The 9,473-nt window shown below is 36.1% G+C and overlaps 1 protein-coding gene across 1 annotated transcript in view; it reads left to right on the top strand.

Annotated features, from left to right (window-relative positions):
• Nucleotides 1-1,208: 1,208 nt before the first annotated feature.
• Nucleotides 1,209-9,473, top strand: part of LOC145268762 (differentially expressed in FDCP 8-like) — a 163,024-nt gene continuing 154,759 nt past the window's right edge. Inside the window, exon 1 of the mRNA XM_080124356.1 lies at nt 1,209-1,414. The gene's annotated coding sequence lies outside the window, so the exon portion shown is untranslated. The remainder of the gene's footprint in view (nt 1,415-9,473) is intronic.

The raw sequence follows: 9,473 nt of genomic DNA, 5'->3' as shown, positions 1-9,473 counted from the left end.
TTGAGTTTATCTTAACATGCATTGTCTTGTTAAGAAAGAATTGACAGATCGGTTTTTGAAATCAAGACCAACAGTACTTACTTAATTGTATGTCGAAAATAGTAAAATATCCACAAATTACGAAAATTGATCGAGTAGAACAACTGCTATTCTGCTTTTAGTAACATAAAGCCTATCGCTATAAGGCTAAAATTAAAATGGCGAAAAGGGAGATAAGTATGTCCCCTGTATTCACAATCTTCAAAGTGTTCACAATAGGGAAAATGTAATTTCCTTATTTAATTTTCTACTCAATGAATTTTCATAATTTTTTAATATATTACTATTTTCGACATTGGAAATAAGTAAGTACTGTTATTTTTGCTTAAAACCACATATTAAAAAATATCGATCTGTTGATTCTATTTTAACAAACAGCTCCATCGTCTTTAAACTGTCATTCTTCTTTGCTATTGTTATATTTTTTTGCTGTAGTGTCTACCTTGTTGTTTTTTAGGTGTTTTCTTTTTGTGTTCTTTTTTGGTGTGTGTGGGGAGGGGGGGGGTTAGCTTTATTATTTTTTATTTAGGTTTTATTTTTTCATTTTTGCAGTGACATGTGAAATAATTGAAACTAAGTATTGCAATAAATAAATAATACATGATAAATACACAAAAGAAGTTTTGTTTCATTTCCTTAGGATAGGAGTCCATGTTTTCATTTGTAAATAAATTTCTGCTTCTTTATAAAACTTTGAGACAAACTATTTTTAATCACGGAGCCCGGTAAGTAACCAGTCAACATTACCACAGCTTCGATGACTAAATGGATGGTTTCTTTTTTTTTTTTTTTTTCTTGGGATGCCTGTTGCCTCTAATTTTTTTCTTTTTCCCTTCGCTGCTATTTTTAGATTTTTTTTTTTTTTACGGCTGGTTGTTGTTCAATACCCTTACTACAACACCTCTCTCCACCTGTTCTTGACATTCGAATAGCCGTTTTTACCATGAGGAGGTGGAGGTGTCTATTCCGAAAGCCGTTCGTAACATGAGGAGGTTGGGGGTTGGGGGAGCAGCAGTAGCAGCAACAACAACAACAACAATAACAACCGTACTATAACTTTTTTTGAGGGGGTGGGGGCACGCTTCCACCGGGCAACGGCGGTTAGCGGGTACTGCTAGTTTTTTTAATAAAAGAATCCTGTTTCATTTGTTAACTCGGAATTTGATTTCATTGCAGACTTTACTCACGCGACACCGGTTCAGCCAAAAACAAAAAATGGTGGCCGATGACGCAGAGGCGTCGCATGTCAACAATTGAAGACGGCACGAATTACACACAAAAGATAAATAAATATTTATTTATATACAAACGTATACACGTCTGCGTACTTATTATGATATAAACCTGGCTTAGACCAGCATTCATCACATGTGAGGTAAGTTTTTGTTTTGTAAACAATATTTTTGTTATATAAAAATAAACTTAATAAAAACAACTTGTCTAAAAATATCATTTTTTTTTTAATAATTTAAAAAAATCTTTATTAATGAATAAAAGTAATTTAAAACAAGACAAACTAAAATAAAGAAAATGTACTATATATTATATTTTATTTATACTGTGATTCTACAGAATCTGAACCAAACCTAAAACTTAGGTCGTCGTTAGAGTAAAATAAAAACAAAACAGTTTGGTTGAAAATTCAAAAATATTTATACATAAATTTCGTTAACATATTTGTTTTATTATTTATAGGTACTACAACTTATACACAAATTTTAAACGTTATAAACTTAAAACTAATTATTTTATGCTTAAAACCAAAACATAAACAAATAATAAGCAGCAAAAAGAGAATTTATTATTTTTTGAAATAATTAAATAAAAATTAGAAAATAAAATATTCCAAACTACTCATGTAAGTTAACTTACATGAATTAAATGTTATTTGTAAAATTTATTTTTACTAAAAAAAACTTAATTTTAAAAGTTGCTGCTGCAATGGCAGTGCCGAGTATTACCGGAGAACCTAAAATTAGTCCCAGAAATGGTCAAAGCAGTTAACAATTTTAAAGTCACCTTTATTTTCCCCACCACCTTCGTATGCTTAGTATCGTCTGCGTTCTACTTTTTTTTTTTCGTGGTTTTTAAATCGTAAACTGCTTCAGCCATTATCGGAATTGATTCTGGATTTTCCAGATTACGTAAGTACTGAAACGCATTTAGTACAAGTTATTTTTTTCGATAGGATTTTTATCCCCATATTAAGAATGGCTTTCTAAATAATGTAATGATTTTAGCACGGTCCGTATTCATCATGAGGACCAAAACTTTATTATTCTATAAATGGAACGACCAACCATTAATTTCAATTTCTATTCTAAATATTTTGTGGAAAAGTTTACTGTTAAAGTTTTCGTCGTTCAAAATATTTACTTTAACGTAAAAAAAATCCACAGGAAAAAAAAATTAAGATAAATTCTTTTTATTTTAACAAAATGAAACAAAAGCCTAATTTAGTACTTATGTATTTTTGTTACCGTGTTGAAATAATAACGTTTAGAAAGCCATTCTTAACATGGGAAGGGTGGCCTGTAATTATTCTCTACTTTCACCCAACAATTTAATTAAAAAAAAAGTCAATGTGCAGTGTGCACTTGGTTGTCCGACCTGCAAAGGGTGTTTATTCCGAAAGCCATTCTTAACATAGGGAGGTTGAAAATAAGAAAATGTCTTTCGGAATAAACCCTCCAACGTCCCCATGTTAAGAACGGCTTTCGGAATAACCTCATCAACCTCCCCATGTTAAGAACGGTTTTCGGACCGGTAATAAACACCCTTTACAGATTGGATAACCAGTGCACATTGACAAAAAAAAAAAAAAAAAAAAAAAAATACCGTAAAACTTGAATTTAACTTGAAAATACTAATAAAAAAAAATAGCACGGTAAAGGACACTTTATTTTTTTTAAATAAAACAAAAAACTGGGGGTGTAAAATTGTTTATTTTGCAATAAACGTTTTATAAAGCACAGAGCACCCACCACAGCTGTAAATCGCATTTGCAAAACCAAACTCTTCTGTTTTTGTTTATTAATACCGTTGTTAAAATTACAACAAAATATTTTGGTACTTGTGCAGTTGTGCATCTATGTTACCGCGCTATTTTTTTTTTTTTTTAAATAAATATTATTTAAAAAGTGAAATTCAATTTTTACGATATTTTTGTTTATTGTTTGAAAAAAAAAACAAAAACAATCTACCTATGTTAAGAATGGCATTTTAAATAATTACCATTTCAGCACGGCAATTTAGATGCACAAATACCATTATTTTAGTTATTTTAAATGATACTTAATTATCAAGATTAAAAATAAAACTTTTAAAAAAGATCATTTTATAGACTGAACCGTGAATCGTCCATATTTTTTTAAAAACATGTTTTGTTTATTTTCGTACTTTGAAAGTTTTTTTTTTATTGAATAAATCTGTTTCTAATAATTTATTGTCAGTCAATCAATTCTAAATTTTGTCGTTTAAAAACTTTGAAACTTTAAAAAAATTAATGAGGTCGAAGAAGTATCTTGTTTTCGCCCATAAATATCGGTCAGTTTTTTAATGTTCCACCTTTGCTGTCTATGGAAGCCGAAAAGAGATAGAAATTGAAATCCTTTACTTTTCTTGTTTACTAACATCGGTTGTTGGCGAGGAAACTATTATTTATATTTTGATAAGATGAACGTGTAAAAAATGTTAGCAAAACTGAAGCTTTGTACCATATGCTCTACCCCCCCTCTTAGTAAGATTCTGCCTCTTTAGCTGAAAAAAGGTTGGCATAAATATAACAAGCCAAAAAGAAAAACGATATTTTATAGTTATACATCTACATTTGAAGTAAAATGATCACCCTCTTCCGAGCCAGGTAGAGAGCAGTAGAGAAAGGTGAGTGTAATACCATCCTCATCAGTCATGGATGGGCAGTAATTCTGGTGGAATGAGTAGAGACTTGGCCCAATCATAATTCGTATGAAAAACACAAAAATGTATTTTATTTGTAGCTTGTTTTAATGTATTTTCAGCAGAAAAAAGAAATTATCACAAAAAAAAAGAAAAAAATTGATTTCCTAAAAATTAAGTGGCCAAGAAAAAAAAAAAAAATTGGCCACATGTATCTTAAAAATCCTGTGTGTGAAGTGAAGAGAGTGATCATTTTACATTTATGCGAGTAATCCCTTAATTTAAAAGTAGGAAGTAGCTTTGATCTAGGAGTAAATGAGGCTACTCAATGGTTCAAAACTGCAATTAAAGCACATGTTCCGACATGGAAGTTTTATAGCAAACCCCACTCTCGCCAATGGTTCATTTCTACCTGTGCAGCTGGCATTGCTCAAAGGAAGAATGCATTCTACACATCCATCTGTTATAAGTTAAATTCAAATTGTAGAAGCTAGAAATAATTGTCAGAAATAGCTGGTCCTGGATATGACCTTAAACTATATCCAGTGGTGAGGCCCCAGCTTGCGGGCTTTGGGGAGTGTGGAGCCACCCTTTAATTACCATTGCTCCCAGGTCCACTCTGACCTGGATTGGTAGCACCTGTTAGGGTCCCAACTATCGGTTAAATAGAAACCAACTTAAAAACAACGAATATATTCTATTAAAAATTTTTTCTTCAAAATCTTTGGATTCAGCATTAAATAACCCTAAATGGGTTGATATGCCGTAAAACAAAAACAACCAAACCACACAACAAATCAAATAGCTGCAACCAAGAGCAGGAACACCGAAATCACCAGAATGCACATTGAGCCACAAAAATTAGGAACTTTACAATATTTGGAAAATTTATGACAATGTGGTAAATTCTTCCACAATCTAACAATCATGATGTTTGCACCACTGAGAAAGCTAATCTGCTTACCTGGTGGTTCACCTCCAACCTCACATTCGATTCAACAAACAACTCCCTCCCGAATTTCCCTTTGTAAACAGAAGCCATATTCAAAATCACCTCTTCTCATATTCATGATATTATAAAAAAAATCTAGACACCTTGAAGGCATGTGGACCTGATCTCATCCCTGTTATACTATTAAAAAGAATGCTCCACTGAGATTGCCACAGTTCTCTCTAAAATCTGCAATAAATACTTTACCAAATATGGCTTCCCTAACTGCTGGAAAATGGTTTCTGTAGTGCAAGTAGTCAAGAATTTTGGTGAAAGAACTGACCCACTCAATTATTGCTCCATTACTCTCCTTCTACTCTGCTAAAATCTTTGAGTCCTTAATCAAGCATTAGTCCACCACCTTATACATACTAAACTTCTCAACTAACAGTATGGATTTAGGCAACCTCATTCTGCTGCCGATATCCTAACTGTAATCTAAGAACCATGCCCTGAACAAGGCAGGGAAGGCTAACCCTTTGACATGAAGATCTTCTCATGAAAATTAAATCATGCAGTATTGTTAGATGAATACTCAATATATGAAAACGAGAACCTCCCAAATTAAAACCTTGAATAATTATCTAAACTCAAATGTAAATCAAGCCGACTTCACAAATTGATAAAAGTTCATTATTGGATTTTAATCATAAGGTGAAGCTCGAATGATTCAAACTCGAGATAGATAATGCCGAAAACATCCCCACATTTATATGGGAGAGGAGATTATCTTCAAAACGTCCTGAATTGATAATTTAGCACCGGACTTTAAGTAGATATTAATAAGTCCCTTGTACCTATTCCCCCCCCCTTTTTTTTATGGAGAGTAGATAATACAGTAGATGTGTTATCGGCAGCTCCAGTAACTCTCGCTTCTCCTTTTTTGTCCCTCAGTCCTCATTCAAATGAGTGATTTTTCTGACAAAGGGTGACGAAAAAGCTGCTTTCCAGGTCGGTAGTACTTCGTGAACAGTAGTCTGAGATGTCGGAAATTTTTCTGTCTCTATGTCTATCCTTGTGGCCATGTCACCAGTAAGGGTGCTGGAGGTAAATGTTTCGTCTGGGCTGACGTTATCTGCCTGATAGTCAGTGACCTGAACCTTGGATTAACCACTAAGGAGGCTGTCCTATCAGCAGGCGCAAAGTACTGGGGCTGCTGTATTGCCATTTGGTGAATGGATTCTGGACCATGCAGTAGTCTCTGGTGGGGCCTCTCGATGCCATACTAGTGGGTAATTGTTACAGCTTTATCTTATGTGCTGCATAAAAAAAAAAAAAAAATTTCCTGTCCTTTTCTCTCTTACTTTCCCTCTCTATCCTGCTCTAACCAAGTATGCCGACCTGTTCCACAAATCTCAAAGCCTCAACATGAAATATCTTCAGAAAAAAAACTTGAATAAACCTAGAACCCCATCTTCCAACGTAGACCTCTACTACCATGTCTCCTTCTCCAACATCAGGGGTCTATGTTCCAACCTTCCAGAGGTTGAAACCCAATTACAGGAGATAAAACCGGACATATTCTTTCTAAGCGAAACTGGAGTAGGGCCGACCACTTCCCTAGATGAGTTCATAATTAATGGATACTCTAACTTAACATCTAAATCTGACCCCCAAGATCGCTATGGGCATGGAATATGTGCCTACATTAAAGATAGCTTCCCGTGTGGCAGGGATATCTCTAGAGAAGATCCTAATTTATCCTATATGTGCTTCCAGGTTGCACTTGCTTACACCACTGCATTTATATTTGCCCTCTATCGGCCCCATAACATCTTTAAGAGTATATCTGAGAAAATAGACCACATCCTGTCTGCACATCCCTCGGCTAACATCCACATCTGTGGTGACTTCAACATCCATAACATGGAATGACTGACCCACTTAAATATGACAGACGATGAGGGGAGGTTCTGTCATGATTTTGCCATTGCTTATGACCTCACTCAGATTGTTCGCGAGCCCACCCGTGTGCCCGATACTACAGGTCAATATGCGAGCTTTCTAGATCTTTTTCTCTCAACTTCCCCTGAGCTATGTTCATGTTCCGTTCATTCTCGTCTAGAAACCTCCGACCACTACGTCGTATCAGTTAAGATAAAAATGAAGTGTAATAAGTCCCCAGATGTACCTCTTCACCGTACTGTATACCGATACTCCATGGCTGACTGGGATAGCTTCTGTACATTCATATCTGATCTACCTCTGCATTCCATGTTTAAAAAGGATGTGTCCTCTATAGTATCAGACCTGACTGAATGGTTAATTGTAGGCATAAATTGATTCATACCATCTAAAAAAATTTCAACAAAAACCTAACAGCTAGCCATGGTTCTCCCCAGAATGTGCTGCTGCCATCACGAACAGAAATCACTTTTTCCATAGCTACCAACGTAATAGATGCACTGAGACTAAAGCTGCTTTCAGGAACGCCAGCAACCAAAAGAGTAATAAAAAAAAAACGCCAGCAACCAAAAGAGTAATAAAAAATGCAAGAGAGCTATATGCCCAGTCTGTTAAATCCAAAGTAGCTGATCAGCGGCTTGGTTCCCACCAGTTTTGACAAATAACAGATAGGATCCTGAACAGAAGTGTGCATTCTGTCCCAACCATTATCAATGGACCAGAGGTCATCTCGTCAGCATCAGAGAAGGGCAAACTATTTGCCAAGAACTTTGCAGCTAATTCTACCCTATGCGACGAAGGTCATCAACTCCCCGTATTTCCTCCTACAACACAGAACACGCTAGGTAACATACAAATAACCTTGATTCCAGTAAAGCAACTGGCCCTGACGGCATCCCAATTATAGTGTTAAAAAAGCTTCAACCAGAACTTGCTCCCATACTTACGAAACTCTTTAAGCGTTGCCTTAAGGAGAAGTGCTTTCCAACACCCTGGAAAACCTCATCAGTATACTCTGTATTTAAGAATTCAGGTGATAAGTCATCTCCCTCTCAGTACAGACCAATAAGTCTGCTGTGTGTCATGAGTAAGTTGCTGGAATCCATATTAAATAGAGAAGTAGTCAACCACCTCAGCAGAAATAACCTTCTTAGTGACCCGCAATATGGTTTCCGTTCTGCAAGATCCACCGCAGATGTGCTAACGGTTATATCTCATAGGATTAGTGAATCTCTTAACAAAGGCTTCCTTTCTAGGACAATTGCTCTTGACATATCAAAGGCCTTCGACAAGGTATGGCATAAAGGCCTACTTCACAAGATTTCAGGCTACGGTATAACTGGAAATGTTTTCTCTATCATTAAATCATTTCTTTCTGATAGGCTCATAAGAGTAGTGGTCGATGGACGAAAATCAGAGGCCTGCAGTATTAATGCTGGAGTCCCTCAGGGGTCCATCCTGGGCCCAACTCTCTCCCTGATCTACATCAATGATCTCCCTAAACCCATACTTAAATCATTCGTTGACATCTATGCTGATGACATGATCATCTATGGCAACACATCAAAGCCTGTAAATGACAAAGTTCTCTCTGATTCTCTTTCCTGATCTCGAGCGCGTGGTTCAGTGGAGGAAGAGGTGGCTGGTTACTTTTAATGCATCTAAAACCAAACTCCTATCTTTACATCATCAACGCTCTGATCCCCATCTGGCATCAATTGAAATGGATGGCTCTTGTCTAGGAGAAGCCCCATGTTTTGACAAGCTTCTGGGATTGACCTTTACTCCTGATCTGAAATGGAACACGTACATCATGTCTGTTGCCGAAGTCGCTGGAAAGATGAGATCCTTCTACCGCTCCAGAAGATATCTCACTACTGATGCGATTCTCTATCTATATAAAAGCCAAGTACATCCAAGAATGGAATACTGCTGCCATATCTGGGTAGGAGCTGCTAAAAACAGCCTATCCTGCCTTGACAGAGTACAAAATAGACTTTGTGGCTTAGTGGAGGATGCCGTTTTCTCTTCCCTGAAACTTCTCTCCCACAGAAGAGACGTTGCAAGCCTATCTTTGTTTTATCGTTATTTCCATGGCAGGTGCTCGTCTGAACTCCAATCTCTGGTCCTCCCCTCACCAATCTTTTACGAAAAACACCCATCTAGCTGAATCCACTGTCAAAAATTTTCCCCACTCTTTATCTGTGCCAAAATCAAAACGTAGATTCCATGAACAAAGCCTCTTTCTTAGAAGTACACGCCTGTGGAACTCTGTTCTGTCTGCCTGCTTCCCACCTGACTACAACCTGGATATCTTCAAGTCCAATGTAAACAAATTCCTGATGAACTGCCCCCTTAAGTAGACACTTTATTAAATCCCCACACTAACGTACTGTATTTGCAATAACCCTTATCCCTGAGTGGCTTCTGGGCCTTGGTAAGTGGTGACCACCTTGTAAAAAAAAAAAAAAAAGAATATATATAATTAGATCTTTCTCAGACAAGATGAAAATCCAGGGTCTTCTTTATCGTCGCATGTCAAAACAACATGATATAAATGGAGGTTTGTCACAGGGATCAATCCTTGAACTTTTATTATTTCTCATAAACGATCTCCTTGATAAAATTTTCCCAGAGATGG

This window comes from Euprymna scolopes, chromosome 44, assembly GCF_053919585.1.
Source record: "Euprymna scolopes isolate OS-2025 chromosome 44, ASM5391958v1, whole genome shotgun sequence".
In the NCBI taxonomy this organism is placed as follows: Eukaryota; Metazoa; Mollusca; class Cephalopoda; order Sepiida; family Sepiolidae; genus Euprymna; species Euprymna scolopes.
The sequence above is the reverse complement of the archived record's forward strand: the minus strand, read 5'-3'. Positions and strand labels throughout refer to the sequence as shown.